The sequence below is a fragment of the Betta splendens genome, chromosome 10 (assembly GCF_900634795.4).
Source record: "Betta splendens chromosome 10, fBetSpl5.4, whole genome shotgun sequence".
NCBI classification, from domain to species: domain Eukaryota; kingdom Metazoa; phylum Chordata; class Actinopteri; order Anabantiformes; family Osphronemidae; genus Betta; species Betta splendens.
This window is the reverse complement of record NC_040890.2, coordinates 18,429,265-18,454,965: the sequence shown is the minus strand read 5'-3', so window position 1 is coordinate 18,454,965 and position 25,701 is coordinate 18,429,265. Positions and strand designations below refer to the sequence as shown.

Below are 25,701 nucleotides of genomic sequence, written 5' to 3'. Positions count from 1 at the left end.
ATCTCTGGCGATTGCGTCTTGTGAGTGTGTGTGATGTAAAACCACACCAAACGCCGTCATTAATGCCATTTTTTCATGGCAGATACAAAGTGGGGGACTTGAAAGCGGCTCATTATTCAATATTTACACATGGCGCTTTGTAGTGCACTCCACAGAAGCTTTCCATTTAAACTTGAAATTCATCAGAAAGTCCTCTCGCGTCTCTCATCTTGTGGGAACCACTGTAATAATGAATCTCACACCATAATAGCTGCTGTAGTGATTGGTTGTTTCTTTTGAAACGCTGGGCGGCATAGAAGCATTCTTGGTCATTAACACATTTCAAGGTCTGCATACCAAGAATCTCTAGACATGTGTTCGTTCTGGTTGATGTTGCACAGGAAGTGATGCTGAATTCTGACAGTTCAGATGGTTTCTAGCAGATTAGGACCAGTAGATGTGACAGAAACTGGATACGTGACCTCTTAACACACCAGAAGTGAAGGTCCTACGGACGTCTGCAAACCCAAACAATGCCCTGAAGATCAAATCCAATAATCTTGTGGTGAAACCCCAACTTGTGGTTTGGTGTCACAGAGGTGCTAGCGGAGCTGTAGCCGCTTTTCATAGTAGCTCTTACTTGGTGCAACAAACGTCTCTGTGCGTTTGAACGCAGGTCAAAGGTCCCGGATACATACCGAAGCTTGAATTCACTCAAACCCAACACTGACAACACCTAATAGTTGTTTTCCTGCCCATTAAACGCTTTTGAGTCCGGCCTGTCGCCAACGTTAAAAATAATGAGCACTTCCAATCCTATAAATGGGCACAAGATATTTTGCATGCTGAGTGCACATCCTGTGAAAAAGAATATTATGTCTGGTGTTAAATTTTCATTAGCACAATAGTAACTGGCAGCGCAGCACCAATATAATAACACAGTAAGGGGGCGCCATAAACCTGTCACACCAGCTGAAATGGATGGGCCCCGGCCAGAGGGGGCTAAACCTGCACTAAATCCATTTGCCCGAGGCTGGAGGAGCGGTGCAGGGTTTGCAGGGGGCTACTGTATACCTTCAGACTCGGAGGTGGTGTTGTGTGAGGGTGTCAGGCTCCAGGCTTGGCCTCCCACTCCCTCCATGGCTCCTCTGCCGGCTCCAGGCGGCCGCTGGCTCTGATTAATAGCCACCAGAGGTGTCCAGCGACGGCTGATAAGGGACCCCGCCCCCTCCTTCCTCCTCTGGAACAGAAAGGCTCATAACAAGCCATCTCGCTCCCCCTCCCCCTCCAGGCACTCAGCCAAGCCAATTAAGCTTGTCTTAAAACTTAGGAGTGGTGACAACTGGGCCTCTGGTTGAGGCTCGCGATGTGACAGTGGTGTTCACTCAGAGTACACTGCAGCACATTTAACTGTGAGTCTGAACCGTCAGGTCAAAGGTCAGACCCGCTTGTGTCTCAAGCTAGTGCATTCAAAGCTAATTAGTTGATCAATTTAACTAATTAGTTAATGCAGCCAAAAAATAATCATTTCCCAAACAATTCAGCAACCGCAAACCCCCCCAAACGACTTGCTTAGATTTTGTTCCCAGGCTCATCGAGAGGCCAGAGACAAGAAAAAAAAGGAATCACTAGGAGGAAGAAGGGGGTTCTTAAGTTCCAGACAAGGACCCGAGCTTTTCCTAGCAGCCGTTTCTTTTTCTAAAGTGACGGCCACCGTTGCAGGTGATCAAAGGCCAGAACCCTCAGAAGGAGCTTAGGGCACAGCGGTGCGGCCAAAGGGATTGCTTCCTAGTGATTTGTAAGCAGGAAAAGACTTCTGACATGAAAGACAGCTTAAACAGCGGAGGAATAACAATAAAGCAGCTGTAAAATGCTTCTTGTTGCAGAGGGTGGCTCCCACAACTATTTTTCTCTTGCTTTTTTTGTGGGTGTCTGGCATTTCCTACCAAGCCATTTCTACAGTCACATGCACACAACAAAAGGCTACATCTGAGGGGGTGGGGAGCTCGGGGTCTTAGGGGTGAAGAGACGCTTTGTCCTGGGAATATTGTGAAATCAGACGACTCCCATTTCTTTTCATTCGAGCCGTGTCCAGAACTTGGCCGCGTGCTTTGCAGTGACAAACGCGAAGCGTTCTATGGAGGGATTAAGCAGAAAATGCCGTTTTAATAGATCAGTTGATTGTAACTGGAAAAACAATTGCTTACGTATAGCAGCTGTTTTCCATGTGGACTTTTTTTAAATCATGAAGCCTGGAAACACCGGAGACCATAATTATTTCATTACGTTTCTTGTAATGCAAATGTCAGAATCATCTTGCATTGTGGAAACAGTACATTACCAAATAAAGTACCATGCTTTGCTTTGTGCGGTTCAGTGCATGTCTGCAGTCTATTAATTAGCGCTGTCATGCAGCAGATTCCATTTATTTGTGTAAACCTGCTTTAATGCTGCACAACTGACAGCTGGTAGACTATAGATGTTCTGCAGATGCTTACTGCTGAGCTGAGCAATGAAGCCAAAAGTGGAAATGGGCTGAATCACGCCTCATACTCTTCAAGGTATGCAAACAAGAACATTAACACCAATCATTCGGTTCACTTCCTCTACAATAATTATGCTGAACAGGGTCAAGGCTTCACTTAGCGAGGCTGCATGACAAGTAAACTAAACAATGCATTTATTAGGTGAAAGCTCCTCCAGCTACTTTAGCAAAACTCTAAACTAAACTATGACCAAACTATAGAGATCTGGATGGATTTCACCTTCCGTTTGCCTCCATCCAGGCCGACTTGTTAGTGTCTTTTAGGACGGAGCTTCGGGCCCCTGAGCCCCTGGCCATATTCAAAAACACCGTCGTGACAGGGAGGCGGTGGAAAAGCGTAGAGTAAGCTTCCTGGGAGGAATGTGGCTGCTACCCATCACAGCTGGAATCTGAAGGGTCACATACCAGGGGAATGGTAAATATTTAACATTTAATTTCCTCGCTGTAAGGTAGACCGGACACAGAGCGCAGCCAGCGAGTGCAAGACATAGGTGTGTGTGTGTGTGTGTGTGTGTGTGTGTGTGTGTGTGTGTGTGTGTGTGTGTGTGTGTGTGTGTGTGTTGTTAAAATATTTAGGCACATCTCCCAACCTGACTGGACTATAATCCTACAATGTCAATATTTATGGTATTTTTAATAATGCATGGCAAGAGACGCATATTTTCCTTGTACAGCATTTAATAAATCAGAAAATGTGAACAGCTCTAATATTAAGGCCGTCATTAAACTGCCTGCCCAGCTTACTTAGAAAGGGTTTTACTGCTTCACCTCCAAATGAATCTTACTGTAAAATGGTTGCTGGCAGGTTGGAAAACAAACAGAACACTTCTCGAACATTTCCTCAGACACTCGTTCCAAGATGCATATGTATCTCCTGCTTTACTAGCCGGCCCTTTCCTTATTTAATGAAGAGCCCATTGTGCTCTAACCTAGTTTCCCAACAGATGATTCATAGACTGTCAGGGCTGGAGCTGAAGTGTACACAGCGAAGGGAGACGGTCAAATGACAGATTTGTACGTATCTTCATTCAGACAAAAGGAAAACCAAGAAGCCAGCCTGAAGGCAGAGCGAGTGAGAGAGAGAGAGAGAGAGACTCAACGCGTTTCTTCTCCCTATTCGCTTATTTGGCAGAGATCTGTTTGATATCAGGTGCTGCGGTGACGGGATATCGATATCATCAAGGTTGGGTTCAAAGCTACGACTTGGCTTAGCGCATATTTATATTAACTCATGTTTAGTCTGTCCTGAGGAAAACGCTTATACACCGGATCCTTGACTGTACAGGAAGGACCCAGTTTATGACAGTGATGCAAATATAAAGTTCCCAAATTATGAAAACACCAACAAACGTTCTTCCAGCAATCCTCCTGTCAAACTAACTTATGTTGGAAGCGTTTAACATTTTCAGCTCATATATTCTAGAGAGTCAATGTTTTCTACTTGAACTTCCACATCTACACTCCCAAAACCAGACCTGAACTACAGTGCCACTAGTGCATTAAAGCTGTAGTTTAACATCATCAGCATGATAATAGAAGAGAAAACGTGGATATACTGCAGGTCCAAATGTTTGCCAAATTCCACATGGATTATAAAGGTTTCCTTCAATGACAGTTGTGAACTGAAGTGTAGTAAACCCACGGGAACAGACCTAGATAATAAAGGCCTCCATCACTGCCTCTTCCACAGATCCAGCTCACAGGAAATACCCTATGATGCAGTGCTACCACGGAAAGGATGGAGTGTACTGTTCATGACAAATCCAGGAACATCCTCCCTCCTAGAGAGAGTTCTGTTCATCTGACAAACCCAGTAACAGGTGCTGAGACAGCTTCAATGTGCAGCGTGGTCGCTTTTGAACTTGAGACGACTGCCAGCACCAAAATTGAACAGTCATGGCTTTGAGAGGAAGGAGGAATGACTGTGTCTGGGCTCCCTCACAGATATGCCTCCAGACTGTTTAGTTGACTCAGTGGATGACGCAGGCACCAGCATAGTTTAGCTTTACTTCCAGGAAGTCGAGCACTGGGGTTGCCTCGAAATTACGGAGACAGCCGTCATTGTGCTCCTAAGTCATGGAAACGGTGAACACACAGCGAGTCCTGCAGCCGTCTGCATCGCGCCGGAAAAATGCAAAACATCTGGAGCATATTTTCAAATCAGTCTTATTTAGAAGATGTGGTAGGTTACTGCAGGACCCTAACTTTACATAAATATTTAGTGGTTATGAGCTTTAAGAAAATTACACTTTAAGAGCGGAGGGGCTTTGAACATGCCAACGTTGCAGGTGCTTGGGAACATGGTCCAATATTAGAACTGACTAAATGAGCCATTAGAAATGGTCCCAACGTTAAGAGGAGCTGGACTACATGACAGCCGTCCATATAGACGTCTGGAGAAAGGACACGTTATTATCTGGCCTCATTTTAGAAGGAACAGGGATTTTAGCTAGAGCTCCTACCGGGCATCGCTCTGGGTTAACAGTTTAACATTTGAAACCTAAGACTTGTTCGAGAAAATGATCGGTTGGACGGGGATCTGGGATTTGTCTCTCACACTTGTGCATGTGTGGATGGGAGGCATCCTGTTTATGCGGCCATAGTGGGGTTGGGATGGGGGCGTGTCGGTCGGCTCAGGCCGCATCACAGCCCTGCGTCCCAACAGCTGGGAATGGCCTCTTAGTCGGACAAGACATGCCGTTCCTATGACAAACACCCGTAGAGCAACAGCAACATGTGTCTCCCACCCCTGCGAGTCAAGCCCCCCCATACACACACGCATGCACACAAAGCTGCACAGTGTGCTTAATGAATAGCACACTTGGGGCTGCAGGGGTTTTTGCCGGAACAGCGAAGGGGAAAAAACGGCCCCCAGTGACCTCCGAGGGCCATCTGAGATAATAAATCCATGACCCTGAGTTCCGGAGTGCTTTGGGCAAGGTCGGGGTGGCAAATTTCCCACTTCCACAATATCAGATGTTAACGGTAATTCCTTTTAGCCAATGTGTAATGGTGCAGGAATGTCCTCTCCCCAGCCTCATCGAGGGCTGGTGGAATCTGTTGAAAATGTGTGACAGCTGTGAAAGTTGGCCAGGGCCGGCATGTGAATGTATAAGACTTGGACCCGGTTCAGGACCGAGGGATGTGTGGTGAGCTGCGGGGGGGGTGAGGTGAAGAGGTTCACCCCCATGATTTCACCCTTCCTCATCTACTGTCTTCATCACCCCAGAGGGGTCATTGAATGAATGCAGTCCCTTTGGACCCAGGACATGAAGCTTACGGTAAAATTCCTCAACGTTCATTCTTAATAATAATAATAAAAATAATAATGACCTCTGTGAACAACAGGTGTTCATTTACCATTTGCAGAGGCTCCACGTGAAAGGGAGGTCAGCGCATTATCCGTTTGGGAGAGAAACAGGAAGTCACCTGGTTGAACCAGGTTAAACCATAAATTAAGTTTAACAACAGTCGGCAGCAAGGATTAATATTCCAAAAGGCCCAATGTTTGCTTAGATGTGTGTTTTCAACAGGGTTTGTGCCCTTTGTCCCACAGACAACGCACCACTTCTACGTTGCACAAATTAAAATGCTTTTCCAGTTGCTGTGATTTCTCAAGCTCCTCAGCAGACAGATGTTGCCATCTGCACATTTGGAAAGAGGGTCGGGGAGGGTGAGTGGGGGGGGGTTGTTTTGCTGGGTCCTTGCAGATTCCGTGGCGATTAGGCGCAGCGTCTCTTCACGTAACGCCTTTGAAAGTGAGGTTGAGGATTACTAATTGGATTAAATGGAGCCGGTGACATATACTGCGCTTTTCACCGGTGCCGAGCGCATAATCTGTCCATTTAGGGATGATGATGTCATCCAGAATTATCTCCACTTGGCCTTTTCATTGAAAATTGCAGCTTTTTTGGGGGGAGGGATCAGGGGACAGTGATTGAGTTGCATTGTGGGGAATGTAGGAACCTAGGATGTTTTCCCTTTAGTTTTTTCAGATTCTGGAAATAACAATATTATATGTACAAGATGTATCGGTCAAAGGTTTATGGTTTCATACATAGTCTCCATGATGTTATATGGGACTTTAGTTTCTTCTCATGCCCAACATGCAAATGGGAGAAACCAAGTGCAACAATTGTGAATGGAGCAGTGGGACGTGGCCCCGGCGCGGCACTCTGCCCACCCTGTCCCACTGTCGTAATCAGCCCAAGAGGCAGGACGGGGGGTGGGCGGCAGTGGCAGCAGATAGTATTTCTCCTGGGCCAAAAGGCGCTGCCCAGACAGAGAGCTCTTTGTTGCCCCCCGCCCCCCGAGCCAAGAATGGCTTTCACTTTGCAATTGTGAAGGTAATTCCAGAGCTGTGCCCCATAAGGTTTTTTCCTTCCACCTCCCGTTGCCAAAATCGTGACCTGCAATCAGAAAGACGTCTCAGCCTCTCGCCTGAACGCGGGTCGTCCGTGAGCGCATCGCCCTGCGACAGCATGACGCGACTGAACAAAGACTGAAAATTCAATGCACGGAGACTAGAGTGGGAAAAAAACTGTTAAAGCCAGGTTCAGTTGCCAGATTAAACACCAGACACCTGCTTGATTACTCAAGCGGAGATTAGACGAAGTCGTCATTTCACAAGATAATGTTCATGAACAAATTACGCAAACATGTTAAACGCAGATGAAGTGACGTAATCGAGAGGCTGCCGTTTATTGTGATACGGATGGTCATGTGTTGGGTCAGAGTAGCTTAAATAAGGAGCATCATCCTTTTTGGAGCCAAACAGCCGGAGTAGCGCTGCACAGCTGCTCCAGTGACTGTGGGTGAGTCCAGCGCCGCACCACAAACCAACAAGACGTCATGTGGGTCAGAGGAGCCAGCGCTTTGCTGATGCCGTGTGAAATGACGTCAGATTTACCTTTAGCTGTCATTAAGGCCTCACACAGTAAAGCACCACTTCAAATATATGCTAAGAATCGTTCCACATATTTGGGGTCTGTTCAAAATACTGCAAGAAAAAGAACGAAGGCTTCTACATGAAAAGGTTCCAGGAAAATGAAAACAAAACACAAGGTGGACAGGGAGGAAACATGACCCACCAAAGCTCCCACCATTAGCCCCAAACTCACCACTCCCCTGCATTTTCCCCTCCTTCCTTCTGAGGATGCATTCCTGGCCCACCACACCCAAGATCATTGTAATGAAAATTCCTGCGCCTTTGCCAAAAGGATCCATTTGCTGCTAATCCTTTTGCAGAGCATCACCTGATCCCAAAGCCGGCGGAGGTTAAGACCGCGGCCTTGCAAATGGCTGAAGTGCTTGAAACACGGATGAGTGTTGGGAACAAAGTCAGTAATAGCTCAATCTGTTAAACTAATTTTTCACGGTACTTGTATCGCCCTGATTCACATCCACCACTGCTTCCTCTAATTACACTCGTGTCTCGAGGCTCTTGTTACCTTTCCCAGAATTTCTGACACGAGTGATCCTTGCAGCATCACAGGAATATTTGGTTACAGCTGACGAGGTGTGGTTGCCATTAGCCTCACTCCGTGTCCCGTCAGACTTTGAGCTTTCTCCACCATCACACTCACGGTTAGTCACCAGGGTGTCATCAGGAATTAAACAGCATCTAATACTCTGCTGCACATCATTGTGTCCTAGATGGACGAATGATCCCAGCCTCTAAAGCTGAACACACACACTGAACCCAGATCAGGTCATTCTCCGTGGCCGTGGTCAAAGGACAGACATGCATCATATTATTTCAGGTCCAGCCCATGAAACAATGAGAAATGGGCATAAATAAAAATAAAAAAAAACAAACATTCAACTTTGCTTCTGTCTGCGTTTTTACAGATCGAGCTTTAACCAATCACACAAATTATTGTAAATTAAGCCATTGCTGTCTTGTCACTGCATCATCTACAGCCGAGCTGCAAAATGCCTCTTCCTCCAGTCCCTAAATAAGAGGCCTCAGACGAGCCCACGCTGCCAAGCGTCATATGAAGTGGTGAGTCTTGATAGAGCTCCATGCTTCGCTCATTCTTCACAGCTTCTGGCCACTGGTCTGAAGTCAGCCAACCCTCCTTCACTCACTGCTACCAAGTCCTGGCTCTGTCTGATTGGAGGGAGTCGGTGCTTGCAGTAGGAAAACATTGACTCTGATATCGATACGCTGCATGTGCTTGGACTGGATCCCGTCCGCGAGTGGCTGCTTGGTCACGTGGTCTAATCCTGGTGGTGCTTTCATGCCGTCTACGAGGCTGGACTCTCCCACCAGACACCGGCCACGCTTTCCTCATCCTTAGGTTCAGATCCAGAAACTTTCAGCTCCTCCATCATCACCGGCTTGAAGACACAGCGTAACCGATTCCTCTTAGAGATTGTGATGAGGCAGAACTCCCCGTTCCAAAAGTTGATTTGAAACACACGACTAAAAGCGCGGAGGAAATCACTAATGAAAACTTGGCAGACGTGAAGCATCTATATGGCTGCCTCACATAAATGTTACATGAGCTTTTAATTTACGGCATTAAGACACACTACAAGTGCGTTACTATTTACCTTTCCATATCCGATAGCCGCGGCCGGTTGCCATGGGGCTTCAGTCATATCCAGCCTGGCCCCCTTTGGCACACACTCTTATCTCTGTTTAAATATCCGGTTACTTCCCCCCTCTGGTCCAGGCACACAGACATGTCATTAAGAGCAGTATCTCTCTCCAGGCCGGGCTTCCTTCCTGTGCGCGTGGTGACGGATTGATTTTCTCCGGTAGGGATCCACTGCAAAAAATACTCATCTAAGCAGGTCATTGAAGCCACTGTTTCATCTTAAAATTGCTTTTTTCTGTCTGTCTGTGAAGAAAAACGGGAAGACTATTGCTTTTGACGTTTCAGTTTCTGCCCACTGACATGAGTGCACGGATCGACTTCATTTTCACTCTTTCCGATACTTTTGTGTTTCTTCGTAAAGTGAAGTTGCTCTGGGAAAGAAACTGGCTCATGTCACGCTACAGAACAACTTCATTTCATGAAATTATATTAAAGTGCAATAAAGGCATCTATAACTTTCATCGACCTTAATGGCATCTGTGAAATTGCTAAATTAATTTGAAGCTGGCGTCTGTGCTCAGCTTTTTCTCTGTTATTATAACCATCTGGAGTGAAACGCCGGAGAGAAGGACCATTTGAGGCGACTCTACTTTTATTAGGATGCAGTTATCTGGTTAATGACGCTGCACCGGTCTTCTACTGCCATCACCACCAGGAAACGTCGTCTTTACTGCACACATTTAAAGCAAAAAGGTTTAAATCAAAAAGGACTGTACAGTGAAACCCATCATGATAATGCTCTTGTTATATTAAAACACTTGGCGTCGGTTAATCCTCAAAAACGGGCATGCACCTTTAAGAGTCGTACTTTCTTACAGTGGAGCCGCGGGTTGAGGTTTGTCCTCCCTGGAGGAGCCCTCGGTGCCCGCAGAGGTCGGATCTCCTTCCGCTGTTTCTGGAAGAACACAGGCTGCCAGAGAGGCCCACGCCACTATCTTTACAAATCAATGCAAGCGCTTCCTCTCCCCTCGTCCTCCACATGCGCCGAGGACGTATCGATTACAGCTGAATGCGTCCCCTCCTTGTAAATATATCGCTTGATGAGGGGCTCCTGCTCCAAGTCGAGTGCATTTTCATGTTTTACCCAAATCCCTGCTCATCACTGGATCACTCATGGTTGTACAGGCATAAATTCACAAGGGCAAAGCCGTCCACTGTACAGCTGTGGGGTCGTGAACGCCCAAAAGGACATTCATCACGAGGTCTAAGTCTCCTTGGGCAGCGCCGCTCTCCCACAGGTTCCGCGGCGATCGAGTTACACGTCCTCGCCGTCGAGCGTGAGCAGGGGGCGACTTGTGCACGTCTCCATCATAAAAATGTTTGTCTATTGTATGGACGCCCCGGGGTTGAACTCGCGGGGCGCGTAAACAGAGGCAGGCCTTTGCTTCTCTTTCAGCTGCACTAATGATGTTGTGCCGGACCACAGCTGTTTCTCGGCGGCAGGTGTGCGCTGGAAGCCGCAGCGGGCCGAGCTCGAGCCCCGATCGCAGGAATGCCAAAAACAAGACGGAAGGAGAGGAGACGGGGCGCATAACGAGGAGGAGAAGGGAATATCCACAGCAGATACAGCTCCCCGGGCTCCCAGAAAGCTGGATACAATATTCAATGCAGAGTTTCCCCCCAGCACCTGGCCACCAGCATAAGTAGGATATTGATGTGGGTCCGGTGCCAGAGCCCCACAGCTACACTCCTTTCAAATCCCCTGGCGATTTCATGCAGTATTTAGCCCAAATGCCTGGACAAGAATTTGTCTGGAGCGCTTTCCTGAGACGGGGGACACAGCCAGTGTGTCAGGTCTGGGCCATGACGATCGGATCGGGCCAGGGACCGTTTCCTGCTCGGAACTCTTCTGGATCGGGAGCGCAGAGGGGAAAATATGCACAGAACATTGGCTCTGTGGACGGGAGGAGATCTCTGTGGCGATTACTACGAGGCTGCTGTACGGCTGGACACGGCGGAGACCAGCGTGTGTTTCCAATCAACTGTACATGTGATATGTTTATGTTGTGTTTCCATTTTATCTGGCACCACATAAAAACAGCGACGGCTAAACACAGAGGATCAGATTTGGCTCCTGTGATGCAACTGTTCCTACTTAGGTTTAACTCACTGCGACGATAAATACATGAATGTTCTAATCTGTCATTTATTGAAGCACAAACATAAAAGAGGAGCTTTTATACTCAACTTAATATGCAAATATGCAAGTGCGCGACAGGATGAGGTGCACAGAGCCGAGGACCACGTCTCCCTCCTTCTTCCCAATCTGACACTTCACTCTGTCTTGTCTAATAAAGCAATAAAGCCTCCAAAGTATAAATCTTTGATATTGCTCTCTGGTAGGAAGCGCGAGACCTCTGCTCTCGCTCAACTAGCACCTCTAGCTAATATTAAAGCCAGGGCCATACGCGGTAAATATTAGCTTTTCTCTGCCGTGTTGACAGTGTGTGCTTTTCCACACGCAGGGAACAAAGGTCTGCCATGCTGCACGCCCACCTGGGAACTGGGATGGGGCAGAGTGGAGCTAGGTGTTCATTGCTTAACAGCGCAGCCTTTTCATTGTGCCACTTATTATGCAGTTGAAAGGCCCCCAGAGGCCGGATGTGTAACGCTGATAATGGGAACACGAGGCTCATTCTGTTGCTTCTGGGCCCAGAGCAGCCAGATAAAGCTTTCCTGCGTCTCTGTTGCCCGGCGCTCGCTGCCGTGTTGGGTTTTTTCCTTCCCTTCTCGCCGGTTGATTCGAGTTTCTGTAGGTGGTGCTGTTTTCTTTGAGCCCGTCGCTGCTGTTGCTGCTGCACAGCCGTTCCTCATCCTGTTTATCCCACAGGCGAAAAGAATTCAGGTTCTGTGTCATTTTTTCCTCCCAAAGCCCCGTATTAAAAACAGCAACTACAAAAGCTTTCGTAGTCATTATAGGTTAAACGCTACGTGTGAGAGGCAGCTCCAAGTGTGCGTTAGATCATTGCTTTTCCATAATTAATGCTGCGGCAGCACGTGCCACATCCACCCAGAGGCTGCAGCAGCCGCCGGCTTCCATCCTCCACATACCGTGCCGCTAGTTGATTCTTTTCAACCTGCCACCACCAACCAGGGAGATTTGTTCCAGATGCCTTGAAAAGCCAAAAATAAAAAAGGCACCTCGTTTGAAGTACACAGATGTATCTCGTCTCCAGAAGAATTCTGCAGGATTGTCTCCAGATTTCAGCGATGGATTCTGCGTTTAAGAAGCACTTGGCTGACACGTGCGTGCTCCCTCACCAACACGTAGAACCCACCTACAAAACACACGGCTGAAGATGAGGGACATTTATCTGGACCAAGCTATCGTTCGTAGCTCAGGTGTTAGCATAGAAGCTGTCCCAGCATGCTCCTTGGCTCGAAGCTCAGTTAAGGTCAGAGGTCAGTTCCTAAAAAGAGCCACAAAGCAGCACCCTCCTCCTCCTCCTCCTCCTCCTCCTCTTCCTCTTCCTCGGCCCGTCGGTATGGTTTGCCTTGGCTGACTGATAATAAGAGACACAAAAATCCTCTTATCCCTCCCCCCTCACTGAAATGAGTCACTTCCTTTCCAGGGCCTCGATGGCTGGACCGGCGCCAGGAGATACCCTGCTATTTATTGCCCCGTTTCCACCCCAGAAGAGGGGAGCCTGGGAAGGCGTTTTCAGACACACACACACACACACACACACACACACACACACACACACACACACACACACACACACACACACAGTCAACAGGACCCACAACAGGCTCTCCTTGGACTCCATGTTTGAATCTGTCAGAGCTGTCGGCCTTGAGGTCTCAGTGACTTCCTACTGGGAGCCGCAGAGTGCTTGTTTTTTCCTGGAACCTTCTTTGACTGAAGCACAGGCTCATGATACAACCAGATCGACACAAGAATGACCCACTTTACAGACAGACACTAAAGTACCATTCCCTGAATATAAACAGAACATGCTAACCTGGGCCGATTAAAACTATTCATGCAGAGCTTTATTGCACAGTCACCCACACTCAGAGACACATGCTCTTAACCCCCCCCCCCCCCCCCCCCCACACACACACACACACACACACAACGCACACACAGGATCACTGTGAATCCAAAACATTCCTTTCAGCTCAAGTTCAGGCACATCCCCCTAATAGAGGGGTTTGCACTTTTATTCATGGGCCTTTCTTTTGAATATGGCTGCTTTATAACTATCACCCTTGTACTTGTTGGGCCTTTTTTCCACTACACTACATTGTCCTTCCTGCGTTGCTTTGGAACGCAGAGGGCTGTGATTTAAATGGCTTTTGAGTGCTCCTAATCCACCGGAGGCACATAAGTCACACAAAGGTAGCTCCAAAAGGGCCAGACAAATTCCACCAAGCAAAGAGGAAGTCTTAAATCCCAGGCCTCACTTAAAAACCACGGAGGTGACTTATTAATGGAATGATTTGGACTTTGTGTGTATAGATGACCCTTGATCAAGTGTGATGGGCTCAGGTTGTTGGAAAACACTAATGCGATGTGACAAAAGAGGACAAACAGGAATTCTTTGGTTCTCTTTGCTATTGTCTGGGGTGAAAGAGGAGGAAAGGTGTTTTCAGCCGGAGCAGAAAAGGCCACTTTGCACGGACAAAGAGAGGTGCGTGCACACATGCAGGCTCGCACGCGGAAATATTAAAGATTTCATTTGGATTTGGTTTGTCATAATAAAAAGAACTGTAGGCGTTTATTAAGGAAAGCCTCAATAGACACAAGTCACTCATGTACAGTGACTCCTCTCTCATGCAAACACACAAAAGCTTTGTGCGTATTCTGTTTACAAAGACATGTAGCCGTTTGCAGATTATACTTCTGCAGCATTAATTAAGACTAAACACTTGACAGCTCTAATGATAAGAATGCTGCTGCAGTGTAATAAAGGCTCTACAGAGATGGGCCAAATGAATCACTGACCATGATGTTGACACCAAACACGTCGGCTCCTTTGTGCCACACTGCACAGACCTGTTTCAGAGCATCTGCAAAACCTTGCAGCCGTTTCATCCTCCCCAGGTGCTGCACGGGTGGAGCCTGTCACAAAGCAGACAATGCGCTGACGCCGAGGAAGTCCCGACAATAAAACCAAAGCATTCGAAGCTTAAGGACTAATTGACATGATTGGCAGCTATTAGATGTTTCCTTTAGCACTACCACCACCCAAAAAGTTAAATTTAGCTCCTAACAAATCGCACCTCTGTTCTGCTTCAGGCGAAACATCTCACCACAATCGGAACGGGCTGTATCTCTAAAGGAAACAGGCTCTTGCAGCTTTCCAATCAATCATCAAAATGCAGGGCACCGTTCGTCTGGATCGCAGCTCCTACGTTTTGTGGTTGCCTTGAAAAGCTCGACCTCATTTCTGGGCTGCAGCCAGCGTTGCTGAACGCGACCTCTGACCTTTGAGAACATAATCGATTACTTTTACCTTCTCATAGAAATTTGCACTGTCAGCTGCCATTAGTTTGTCATGTCATCACATAACTTGTTTCTCATTTCTCTAATGTACAGCAAGAGACTATGAGGTAAAGGAGTAAAATACGGGAGGAGGAGATCTGAACCAGAGACGGCCGAGGGTCACAGCAGGGGAGGACGACGTGGAGCTTAATGGCAAAGAGAAACAAACTGAACTTTGTTCCGTTATAGAAGTCGTCAGAACCCATTTCCTCTTTTGCTCGATAAGTTTAGAAAGACGAGAGCTCGGGTCGAGGCTGGAGGGGGTTAATGCGTTTTCTCCCTCACCTCATCCTAAGTCCCAGTGTGATCCAGTGCTGAAAGGAGCACAGAGCAGCTCCATGGTAACGGAGGAGGCGTTGGAGGAGCGGGGCCTGACATGACGGAGGGCTACTGCTCACGCACACATGAATCCTAAATGTATCGCCGGCGCACTGGGCATATTTGGTGTTTCACACTGATTATAATCACCCACTACTTTGTTGTGATCAGTGGGGCAGACAGGCTAAAGGTCTCTGGGTGACTCTGGCTGCAAAGCAGAATGCTGTGCTCAGCCCCCGTGGTTGCACTGAACTGACTGAAGCCGCTGCAGCCGAGTCCAAGCTTCTCTTATTGTGAAGTTCTGCAAACACAGAGTAGTTAATGTTTACCCAGAAAATATGTAATTGCAGACTTCCCCCTAATAAACTGTTCCAGAATGCAGACCACACTCCTCCTCCTCTAACATTATTATCATCATCATCGCAGGCCTCTGGGCCCGACTCCCTCCCTCTCCCCGTCTGTCTGTTCTACACAAACGGACCGAGAAAACCATACGTGTGTGTTTAGGATGATACAAGCAAAGTAAACCAGGCTTGTATGGACCTTTGGGCTCAGCACAGACACAAACACAGTCGGGGCCATTTAGCATGACAACCCTGACATGAAGCTACAGGTTTGTGATCATGAAAAATCCCTCATTGGAACCATTTGGGTTTTTAGATCTCACATCGTCAGGAAGCAGGCATCAGATGACTGACATACATCTAGTTTGCAGCGTTGGGTAAATGACGAACGCAGCCCAGTTCATGCTTTTTGAAAAATCACCACGTTAAAGCGGATGAATGAGCCTTTGTGCAGGAGGACGATGCCGCCAAATAATATTTGCTCAAGTGACTTCCTTCAGACTCCTTTAAACATTAAAGAGGCAACATAAAATACATTTACTGTTCCAGAGCTTTTTATTACTCAACTTTATGGATCCATCAATTATGCTCATAGAAGAGGAGGAAGTTCAATATCCAACAATTGTAAAAAGATTCTGCTATTTTGTGTGTTAAGAAAATAGTGAAACTACAAAAACCCCTTTGATCTACTTTTAATACTTTGGAATTTTTAATACTTGTTGGACCAATTTTGCCGTATGAATTAGCTGAACTCTGTGGACTGTGTGTTGTTACGTAAGATACACCTGCTGGGAAGACCCACGGTTACACAGTATTATCGCTGTGAGACGGACGTTGGATGGATGAACCAACAAAAAAGTTCTTAAATAAAATATTAATGCCCTGAATTTAAGGATTCGGGTTGTTTTTACGGATTGCACCTTCTCACTCTCGCGAGGTCTCCAAGAAGTGAGCTTGTGTGCAGACTTTGAGGTTTGTCCCACTCGGACTGAAGGTTCTGACCGTCTACAGTGTCAGTCACAGTAATAGGGGAACGGCACTAATAATCATCCCTTTCTGCACATTTGGGGTTTTCCGTGGCAGTGGGGATGGTTCTTGAGCACAGGCTTCGCCCATCGGCTCCAGGAGAATGTGAATATTCAGGGCTGATAAAATAATGCAGCTCCCGGTTCTTTTGCCACATCTGTAATTTTGACGCCACAGACTAACGCTGGATGACGGACGAGGCTTGAATGCATGATTACCTTGTGAAACATGTCTTTAAAAGACCATTTGGGGTGGAATTCTTGTATGCTGGCTTATTTTTGCCTCCTGCCTTGGCTACTGGTCCTATCGGAGAGCTTTTCCCCTTCTTTTCTTAAGGTCTCGGTGGTGTGTGCTCTGCTTGGAATGTAACAGGAGTGGGCATCTGCCTCCTGTCTGTCCAGTTTAATGTATGGAGACAAATTGCATTACCTCAGTCCTGAGATCTGTGCAAACAGCCAAGATGGACCCCGTGCTATTCCTGGGATTTTCCGAAACTACAAATGCTCCTTTTCCTCATCAAATAACACCTTCATAGTTTACATCTGTAGCCAGTTTAGATGTAGATACTGCTGGTGTCTGGGCTACTCTTCACACACCAACTTCCTTCCATACGCTGTGATGTTTGGGGGATTTAAAGGCTACTTTTATTACCACTAATGACATTTACATGCATTAGGCAATTCAGAGAAAACCAGGTTTCTCCAGTAATCTGAGAATAGGTTTGGGTAACAGAGAACCTTGCACTTGTGACAGACACTGGGTTTCATGTAAGCTGTCCCAAATATTAATTTGGTGAATTTCAGTCTTTGTTATTGTGATTGATCGATCAGCCAAGATTCATTCTTCCAACCATGATGCTAATTAGGCTAATGTGTTAGCGCACACATCACACATTGCACACAAACCTCCATAACTGTGAATGCAACACATCAAATCCTACTAAGGCAACGGCTCGTCTCTCCCAACCAACAAACAGGTCTAAACCATCTCAAGTGGGGGCGAAGCCACAAGCCCCAGCATCAGAGCCCAGGCTTAATGATCCAGGGGCAGAAATGGAGAAACTCAAAGAGTCAAAGTCAAATTTAGTCGTTGAAGCATGAAGTCGGCAGGTGGGAGTGATTTTCACCTAGTCCCCCATTGGTGAGAAGGTGGGGGGGGGTTGGCAGGGGGTGGTGCCATCCAGCAAATCACAGAAGGCAGCAAACTGTGGAGCTCCATACTGTCCCCTGCCTTCAACCCCACACCATCTATGAGAGGAGGTGAAGGAGGAGTGATGTGTGTGTGTGGGGGGGGGGGGGCGTCTTATTAAAGCCGAATGGAGTGAAACCTCTCTCATTGTCTCCCCTCGCCTCCCACTGCAGCCCCTCGCTGCCTCACCCCCGCCTCCCTCCTCCTTTCTCCAAGGACAAAGAATGTCCTGAATGCCTGGCGGCCTCTGCAGTGTCAAATAACCAAGGGAAGGTGGAAGCATTCAGGACGAGGAGGAAGCCGAAAACGATGAATCAGAGGAAGTGGTGGGTTTGATTATTCATTAGCTTTGCACAGCTAAATACAGAGTTCTGTTGAGAAGCCATCACATCTGAACAAAACCAACCAAAGGAAAAACTAGTAGAAGCAACTGAGAGTAAACAGAGAAAGGGTTATTTGTTTACAAATGCTTTTCCCTTTTTTAGTTGATGACTTCAAACAACTGCCACCTGCTGGTTTGGATGTTTGTTACCAACGAGTGAATAAAACGGGTCAATCATTCATAGGATTTATTCTCAGGCGACCATGAATTTTTAGACAAGTTGAATAGTTCCTGAACACTCAAGCTGCTACACATGAGTGAGTGGTGGTGGATTTGGGGTCACGAGCACATGGTCCACAATAAGATTCAATGACAAACTTCATGTCAGAGTTGAAGACGCTTCGCTTCCTCTTTTCCACTCTTCCCACAACAAACTTGAGAAGCTGAACTGGATTAATCTTCTCTGGATTTGATTGATTATGGGAGTTAGTTCCATTTCTTAATTCATTCAGCAAAATGAAACCCAATAATTCATGGGACATTGTTTTGTTTCCTGCACTGAATCTCAGAATTGTTTACTGGCAAACTTTAAACACATATTTCACTTGTCACTGCAAACATTTGCCAAAGCCGTCTTATGAAAGTGCAAATGCGGTTAGAGACCATGTCCCGTGAGGTTTGACATTCACATCTCACAACAACCCGTAGCGCTCCACTTTGTGCGCACACCCACTTAGACAGAGTGCAGCCTATCATACAGTGGATGTAATGGGTGACTTCTCTAATTGCTGCAGGGCTCAGAACAGCGCGGACTTGAAACCACATGAAATCATCTTATTCCGCAAGCAGCACGTACAAAAGACACCATCCATCACACTGTCATGCTACCTCGCTCTCCTCCAGAGGTAGGAAGTGGGACACACTGTGAGGAATCTGACCTCATCCATTCATTACAGGACACAGTTCAAAAAGACAAAGTCAGGCTTGAATCAAATCACTCGGTTTGTTTTTATCCAGACGAAGCACCGGATGGGCGAGTTTTATTACATCAGGATAACTTGATTTGTTCCAAATATGCTGTCAACCATAGAGGAGCACAATGATTTGATGTTCAGGCTGGATGAAGTTACTGATACTTGCTGAATATGCCAATGTGGAAACAACTCGCTCCATCTGGTGCTGTGCACAGCTCAGAGCCAAAGAGGCCGGAGTTATTTGGACGTCCCCTTTGAACCAGCGCTGGTGTTTTCATGGGTTATATCAGGACCCTCTGCGTACGCGCTGCACAAAATAGAAGAAACACACGTGTTCTGACAGGATTACAAGTAAATAGTGTGTGTGAATTAAAAACACTGCATGTGTGTTATGTAAGAAACAAGGAGAACAGCCCAGAGGCCAGGACTTAAAATGTTTAATTAAAAAGAGCTACGCGAGTTGAAACAATGTCATCATCGTTATCCGGTCTGAAAGTTCTAATACAATGCTGGTCTTGTATCAAATAGGATTTTAGCTTTTAATCTAAACTTTTAATATTTGCATAATGTGGCTCACGACCACTAGAATTCTGCCATGAAAATGGAAACACAGCTAAGCGTTTGAGGCTTTCGAGCTCTTTGCAGCTCTGGTGGTCTGTGGAGCAAACGACCCCAGATCTGGTGAACCCGTCAGAACCTCCAACCCGTCGGTGCCACCAGGTGGCGCCGTGCAGGTGCGTCGCTTCTGGTGCCATTTGGCAAAACACCCCCAACTGTGCTCAACCAACAGCATCAGGATGGAGGTCTGGTTTAGCGCTGATCGCTGGCAGAGATGCTCAGCAAATGGCCCGTTCCACAGGAGAAGCACAGCAGCTCCACCGCAGCATGAAGCTGCTTCTTGTGAGCAAACCAGAGTTCTTTCATCTGTTGATCAAAACCACGGTGGGCTTGTGACGGGAGGCCGCGTAGAAGAAAGTTCCCTTTCAAAGGCTTTTGTGGATAAAGTTGGAATCCGCTGCATGCGAAGCCGCTCACAAAGGAGGTGGAATCACGGAGCAGTTCGAAAACAGTCCAGATAGTGTCGAGTTCATAACCCAAACAAAAGGAGCCAAAGACGGAAGCGGCAGCAGGAGAACGCTGCACTGAGGCCGACAGCGGACGCACGAGATATGCTCTGAGGACGAGGGGAGTGAAACGTGCTCGCTTTATGAGCTGTTGTCCCGTTTTCCTTCAAACTACACAGAGCTTTAAAAAGCAGATTTAAAGGCAGGGAATAGTACTTGAGGCCTGGTGCGCCGCTGCCACCATCCACCACACAGCAGTAAAATGAATGACTGGAAGGTGCACTTTGAACTCAGGCCCTGGCAGAGGTCCCATTCAAGCAGAAACGTAAGAGTTCCTGTCCTTGCTGGGGCCCCGTTCAGCGGTGTCCCCATAAAAAGACTTATGGCTGGTTACAGCAGCTTGGAGAGAAGCCCATAGATGGTCCAACAAGCCTCAACCAGCATTATTTCCTGCCGGTCTCTTTGTTTGGTGAAGCCTTTTTTTGGCAGGGTTCCTACTGCAGCGCTCGACTTCCTATTGAGAAAACAACCCCCCCCCCCCCCACACACACACACACACACCCCTCCTTTAACCTTGCTGTCGCCCTGCAGCCGTTACCAAGCACGGCGCTCGCATCAGCTCCGAGCTGCTGAACCCCCGGCCTCCTCGTTTTCTTTAACAAATTAGTCCATGCTTGTTTATTCAAGGCGGCAAATGAAAGTTTACATGCACATATTCATCGCTGATGCTCAACCCCCCCAACACCCCCCACCTCCCACCCCCCTTATTGTAAAAAAACTAAAGCTCTTAATGAAGTTGAGCACAATTCATAGTAAACTGATAATATGCCGTTACACTCTATTAGCATGCAAATGACATTAGAGGGGCTCTGTAAACAATTATATTCAATCAGCTTCCTTCATTCCTTCTGCACATTCGCGCTGGACGTCGGAGCGAGCGGTTTAAGGTAAATGAGGCGCGGGTTAAACCGGGCTGGCACGGTCGGGCATGTCCGTCACAGTCCACAAGCGGAGCACAGTAGCACCTTTCCACGTCGCCCTGCAGCCTGTCAGCAGCTACATTAAGCCATTACACCAGTGTGGAAGCCGCCCCCACGGCTGGCCCACACATCCGCTCAGGGATACATACCATAATTATCCCCCACTTCATACTCATCTCCCCTGGCAACTGCAATCATACAGCCTAAATAGCTCAGGCAATTCATTACTTTGGTGGAGGGAAGTTGGCTGCCTGTAATGGCACCAATTGCTCTGACCTAAACGCTGTAATAGGACCTCTTGCTACACTGGTGAGGAAATGGCTGCAATTGAGGCTCTTCCACTTCCTAGCAACCGAGGCGCAGGCCTACAATTTGGAGAGGGAAATGCTTTGCATTACCTGTGCCCCGCAGCTTGAAACGCAGCCTAATGAAAGCGAAATTGTACGAGTTCAGCAGACTTCAGGGGGGAAGCAACAAACACAAAAGTGGAAGCATGTGTGTCAAATGGGCTCTCGTTAATTCGGCGGCTGTCTAACGGCTAGATTAGAGTCTGCTCGTGCAATCAGGAAAGACCAGAGGGGAAACAAACACGGGCTGTATGTTTAGTCCCTGCTGGACACGAGGGCGCGGAGGGGGGGAGAGGGGGGAGAAAGGTGGCGGAGGTGCTGAAAGAGGGAGGAGGGAGGAGGCTGCAGAGTCCAATGTTTAACAGCAAACTGCTACGTTGTGTTTCATAAGACTAACCGGGGTCAAATATATCAGCAAATCCCATTTATGATGTGTTATATACGGCTTAGGTGCCAGAAGGAGAGTGTGGACGACGTGAAGAGTGGGTGGAGGTTCAGACAAACACAAAAGTTAATGCTTCTGAAATGTTTAGATACAACGCTTTGAGCTCTAAACAGGAGCAGATCTGTCATCAGGGAAAAGCTGCTGCTTCACTTAAACGATCAAAAGCATCTGCTTCGTCAGTCACACGTAAGTTAGTTTGTCACACAGTTGGAATCAGTCTCCAACCGACTGATTGGAATGATTGTTGGTGGCATTTTCAACAGAAATAATTCAAACTTCATCATCACAGCACAAAGCGGAGCCACTATCTTATGCAGAAAACAGCTGGAGGGCAGGTTGTTGTTTTACAGACAGACTGTAATAAACAGATTTCAAAAGCAGAAAGGTTCAGTGACACTGTTGACTGACCGCTGAATTCAGAACCACTCACTAACATCATGTGGACGGAGCCAAGCTAACGTCAGCGGAGGTTCGCAGGCTGAGCCCTGATATGAGCACACACAGGTCGGCCCCGCTCTGGCTGGCTGGCGTGTAATAAAAGCTCATTCTTTCTACCGGTGCGTCTGTTGGATCCTACCTGTGGGATGAGCTTCGCATCCAAGCATCTGATTGGTCTGGAGACAGTGCGGTCTGGCGGATCTTCAGTCGGGGAAGACGGGCCAAACGCGCAGCCTTCCAGCGGCCGACTGTTGAGCAGATGGAGGCCGGCGCAGTTCACCCAGCTCACGGTTGTGCAGGTGGAGGTCCATGAGAACGGCCCCAGCCCGAAACCTGCAGAGGAGAGACGGTCAGAACCAGGGAGCAAACACTAGACTCAGGTCTGACTAGCTTCTACTACGGGAAACGAAGCTGGAACATCTGCTGAACTAACCTTAACTCACCTTCTGTCCCGTGGGTGCAGCCATTTCCCGCACAGCTTCAAAGCTGGGAAGGTTTGAAGGCCTGGAATTAATTCTTTGTCCATTTTCAAATCATCAACAGGTGCAACTGTTGCCCATTAAACCCAGAACATATCACTGGAAAACAGCGTCTGAAATATTTGAATTGAACCGTTTGTGGACTGAAGAAGCTTGGTTTGTTGGAGACCGATAACGACTGTTATTAGTTTGATAAAAGCTGATCAATGCAGCGCGGCACTTCCTGGATGTGATCAACTTCCTGTTGAAAGGTGAGAGGCGGAGCATAACTGTATTAACCAATGAGATACCTCTGAATGACATTCTGTTTGAGGTTTATGTTGTTTGTGTTGATGAGGGTTTTTAGAAAAGTCATTTATTTCACAGTTAAACGAACATTTCCTTAAAGCAGACATGATTATGAGCATTTTGTTTTAAATTGGAGTCGTGTTGTGTTCGGTGAATTAAGGAGTCTCAGCTTCATGCTGCTTCTTTCTTTTTCACGGTGAGGCCTTGAACATGAACTAATGTTGGTTGTTGTTTCTACATATCTGTTGTCTTTGCAGGACACACTCCGTCTTCACCCAATCAGACCTCAGCTTGAGTCGAGCAGAGCAGCCTGGACCCTTCCTTTGTGCGCTCCATCTGCAGCTGAGGGTTTTGTGCCACTCTGAGAAGTGGGTCAGAGCAGCGAGGACCCACCACCACTCACTTTTGGCTGCTTCAAGTCACGTCGCCCAAACAATGGCACTTCACGGGGAGAGGCTCGTCTTCCTTCCTGCCTGGCTTCCTGTCGATCGTTCTGCCTGACTTGGCAAACTCAATGTGTCCTACGCCCCCCGACGGCCCCCCTCCTCACCCCACCACCACCATCGCCCGTTCCACTCCCGTGAATTCCTAAATCTGACAGCCAAGTTGGTGAAAACCAAAGCGAGCAGAGAGCAGGACTCATCGGTGACAGCACAAAGGTTGCAGGAGGCTCCTGTGGAAGTGGAGCTCCCAAGTCAACATGCGGCTCCATTGACATGGAGATGGCGGCGACGGGGTGGTGTGAAGGTACTGAATGCTCCGTTTGACACCTACAGTGCACTAAACTTTTGCCCCCGCCCACGACCTCCAGCTCCTTTCTCATGCAGTGCCTGATGAGCAGATTGATGATAGCTGCACTTCCTCTGCAGGGAGCGCGACCTCTCCTTGAATACCAGCTGACCGCTGATTAGCCTGTGTCATTAACATTCAAGATGGGCCTTCTTGCTTTTGTGCTTCCAGCCTGGAAAATGATGAACTGCTGAATTATTGAATTCAGCCTGAAGGAAGAATGTAGATACAACACAGCTGGACTTCATATTTTCTATGTCTTAATAATTATGAAATCTGGCCTTCATAGGGGAATCACAGTGTCTGAGTAAAACCGGTGTTTATGGGATGTACTTCCTGAGGATCCAAGATAAGCTTATCTGTTTTTATGGACCAATCCAGGTCAACACTAGATCAACATGTCTGGTCTGAGGTTGCACAAAAGCAGCAAACGTAGCAAGACGAGTGATAATTTCACCTAATCAGGACAATTTATTGCGATTTTAATGTCTTCCTGACAACTTCCTTATCTCTGACTTGGACGCTAGATAGCGCCTGCAAAGCCATAAGGTCCAAAGGATACCTTTGTGTGACACCATTGTCTTATGGTCACGTGTGTGTTGAGGTCGTTCTCAATCCGCACTCACTTTTAGCATCTGGCGTCAGATGCAGCATGTTCCTCCTTCAGCCTCAAATGATCACGCCGGAGAAAGTAATGCCGGGAAAAGAGGTGGGAAATAATGAAGGCAGTGTTTGGAACACCCGCCTTGAGTGGGAGCACTTTAAAGCTGCACCTGTGTCGCCTGGTGGGGGCAGGTCTGGAGGCGTGATGTGGGCGCCGTGTTCTCTCGCCCTCAGGGAGGAAAGAATTAGAGGGCCCCTTTGTTGTCTGCACCGGCTACAGCTCATATATGTTTTAAAGGCACAAATCTGTGAGATCAGCCTGACTCAGAGCCACTTCCCTGAAACATCCAACATATCTGATGCCTTCAAAGGCAAATTGAGCATTTGACTGTGGCCAAACTGGAGCGGGATTACGAGCACGCGACACGGCTCCGCTGTGAAGACGAGGCGCTTCCAGGCAGCTGGTTTCGTTTTTCCGTTCACTCTCTCTTCCTCTCGCACTTTCCCTTTGTTCAAAGTGTTTCTTTTTTGATTCATCCTGAGTAATGGTGTGAGATTGTCCGGGCGGCTGAGGTTTCCTTTCAACTTCTCACACAGCTGGCAGTGTCCTGAGCAGGACACTGGAGCAGATGCAGACAAAAAGCTGCAGGCCTCTGCGTGACACCTATCTGTTCCATCTGTTCTGCACAGTTGGGTCCAGGACGTAGGTGTACAATGAGGAGTCGCGGTCCAAGTGCAGAGAGGAACACGATGGAGGCTAAGGAGCAGGTGAGCTGGAAATAAGCTTTGTGAAAATCTCCAAATGAAACATTTTATCTGCCTTGGATTTAATACTCCAGGCCACACACTGCAGTGCGATGACAAATGTGGGTTTCAGGGAAGTTTCCTTTGGAAATTTGGGCTCAGTGAGGGAGTTTGGAGACCAGTGAAGGATTGTGTCTGTTCCACAGGTTGCAGTGCAGCATCTGAGGGATTATCATGGCCAGCATCCAGCATCCAGCAGCCTGGACCTCAGCAACCTGCACACAGCGCTGTGACTGAGCAGTGATGTGGGAAACAGTCCTTCCCTTGGTCCACCAGCACTTCTAGAGCCTGCTCTCATCCCATACGCCGCCAATCACATCAGAGACCCAGGCTTTGATTGGCAGGTCTAATTCTATGGAGAGGGCGGGGCCTCGGCGTGTCACGCTGGGTTGTATTAGGGAGGGCCGCTCTAATAAGACCTACAGCAGGGAAAGTGCCTGCCCTCAAGGTCCAATTTCCCCTGTGGCATAATAGTGGCATTAAAGCAGATGGAGATAGAATCGCACCTATTGCAGGGTTTATAAATGAAATGTTCGAGTTCAAGCTGGGTGGGAATAGAAATGATTGAGTTCCGGGTTTCTTTTTTTTGTACGGGACCCAAAAAGTGGCCATTAAAGAAATGTTGAAGCAGTCAGACGCAACCGAAACCTTTAAAACTCCAACGTCCTCCAA

At 47.5% G+C, this 25,701-nt stretch overlaps 2 long non-coding RNA genes across 4 annotated transcripts in view; one reads left to right on the top strand and one right to left on the bottom strand.

Moving 5' to 3' along the window:
* Window positions 1-22,749, bottom strand: part of LOC114864152 (uncharacterized) — a 33,507-nt gene extending 10,758 nt beyond the window's left edge. Inside the window, exons 1-3 of one of the 2 annotated variants that reach the window (XR_003787261.3) lie at window positions 22,510-22,749; window positions 22,206-22,399; window positions 18,186-19,099 (exon numbers count right to left, since the gene is read on the bottom strand). This is a non-coding gene — a long non-coding RNA (uncharacterized LOC114864152). Of the gene's footprint in view, window positions 1-18,185; window positions 19,100-22,205; window positions 22,400-22,509 lie in introns of those variants that run through there. The other variant, XR_003787259.3, reaches the window with a different exon arrangement.
* The window catches only part of LOC129604795 (uncharacterized), a 3,745-nt gene continuing 700 nt past the window's right edge, over window positions 22,657-25,701 (top strand). The window contains exons 1-4 of one of the 2 annotated variants that reach the window (XR_008696014.1): window positions 22,657-22,796; window positions 23,091-23,580; window positions 24,916-24,993; window positions 25,176-25,701. The exon at window positions 25,176-25,701 is cut by the window's right edge and continues 700 nt beyond it. This is a non-coding gene — a long non-coding RNA (uncharacterized LOC129604795). Of the gene's footprint in view, window positions 22,797-22,841; window positions 23,030-23,090; window positions 23,581-24,915; window positions 24,994-25,175 lie in introns of those variants that run through there. The other variant, XR_008696015.1, reaches the window with a different exon arrangement.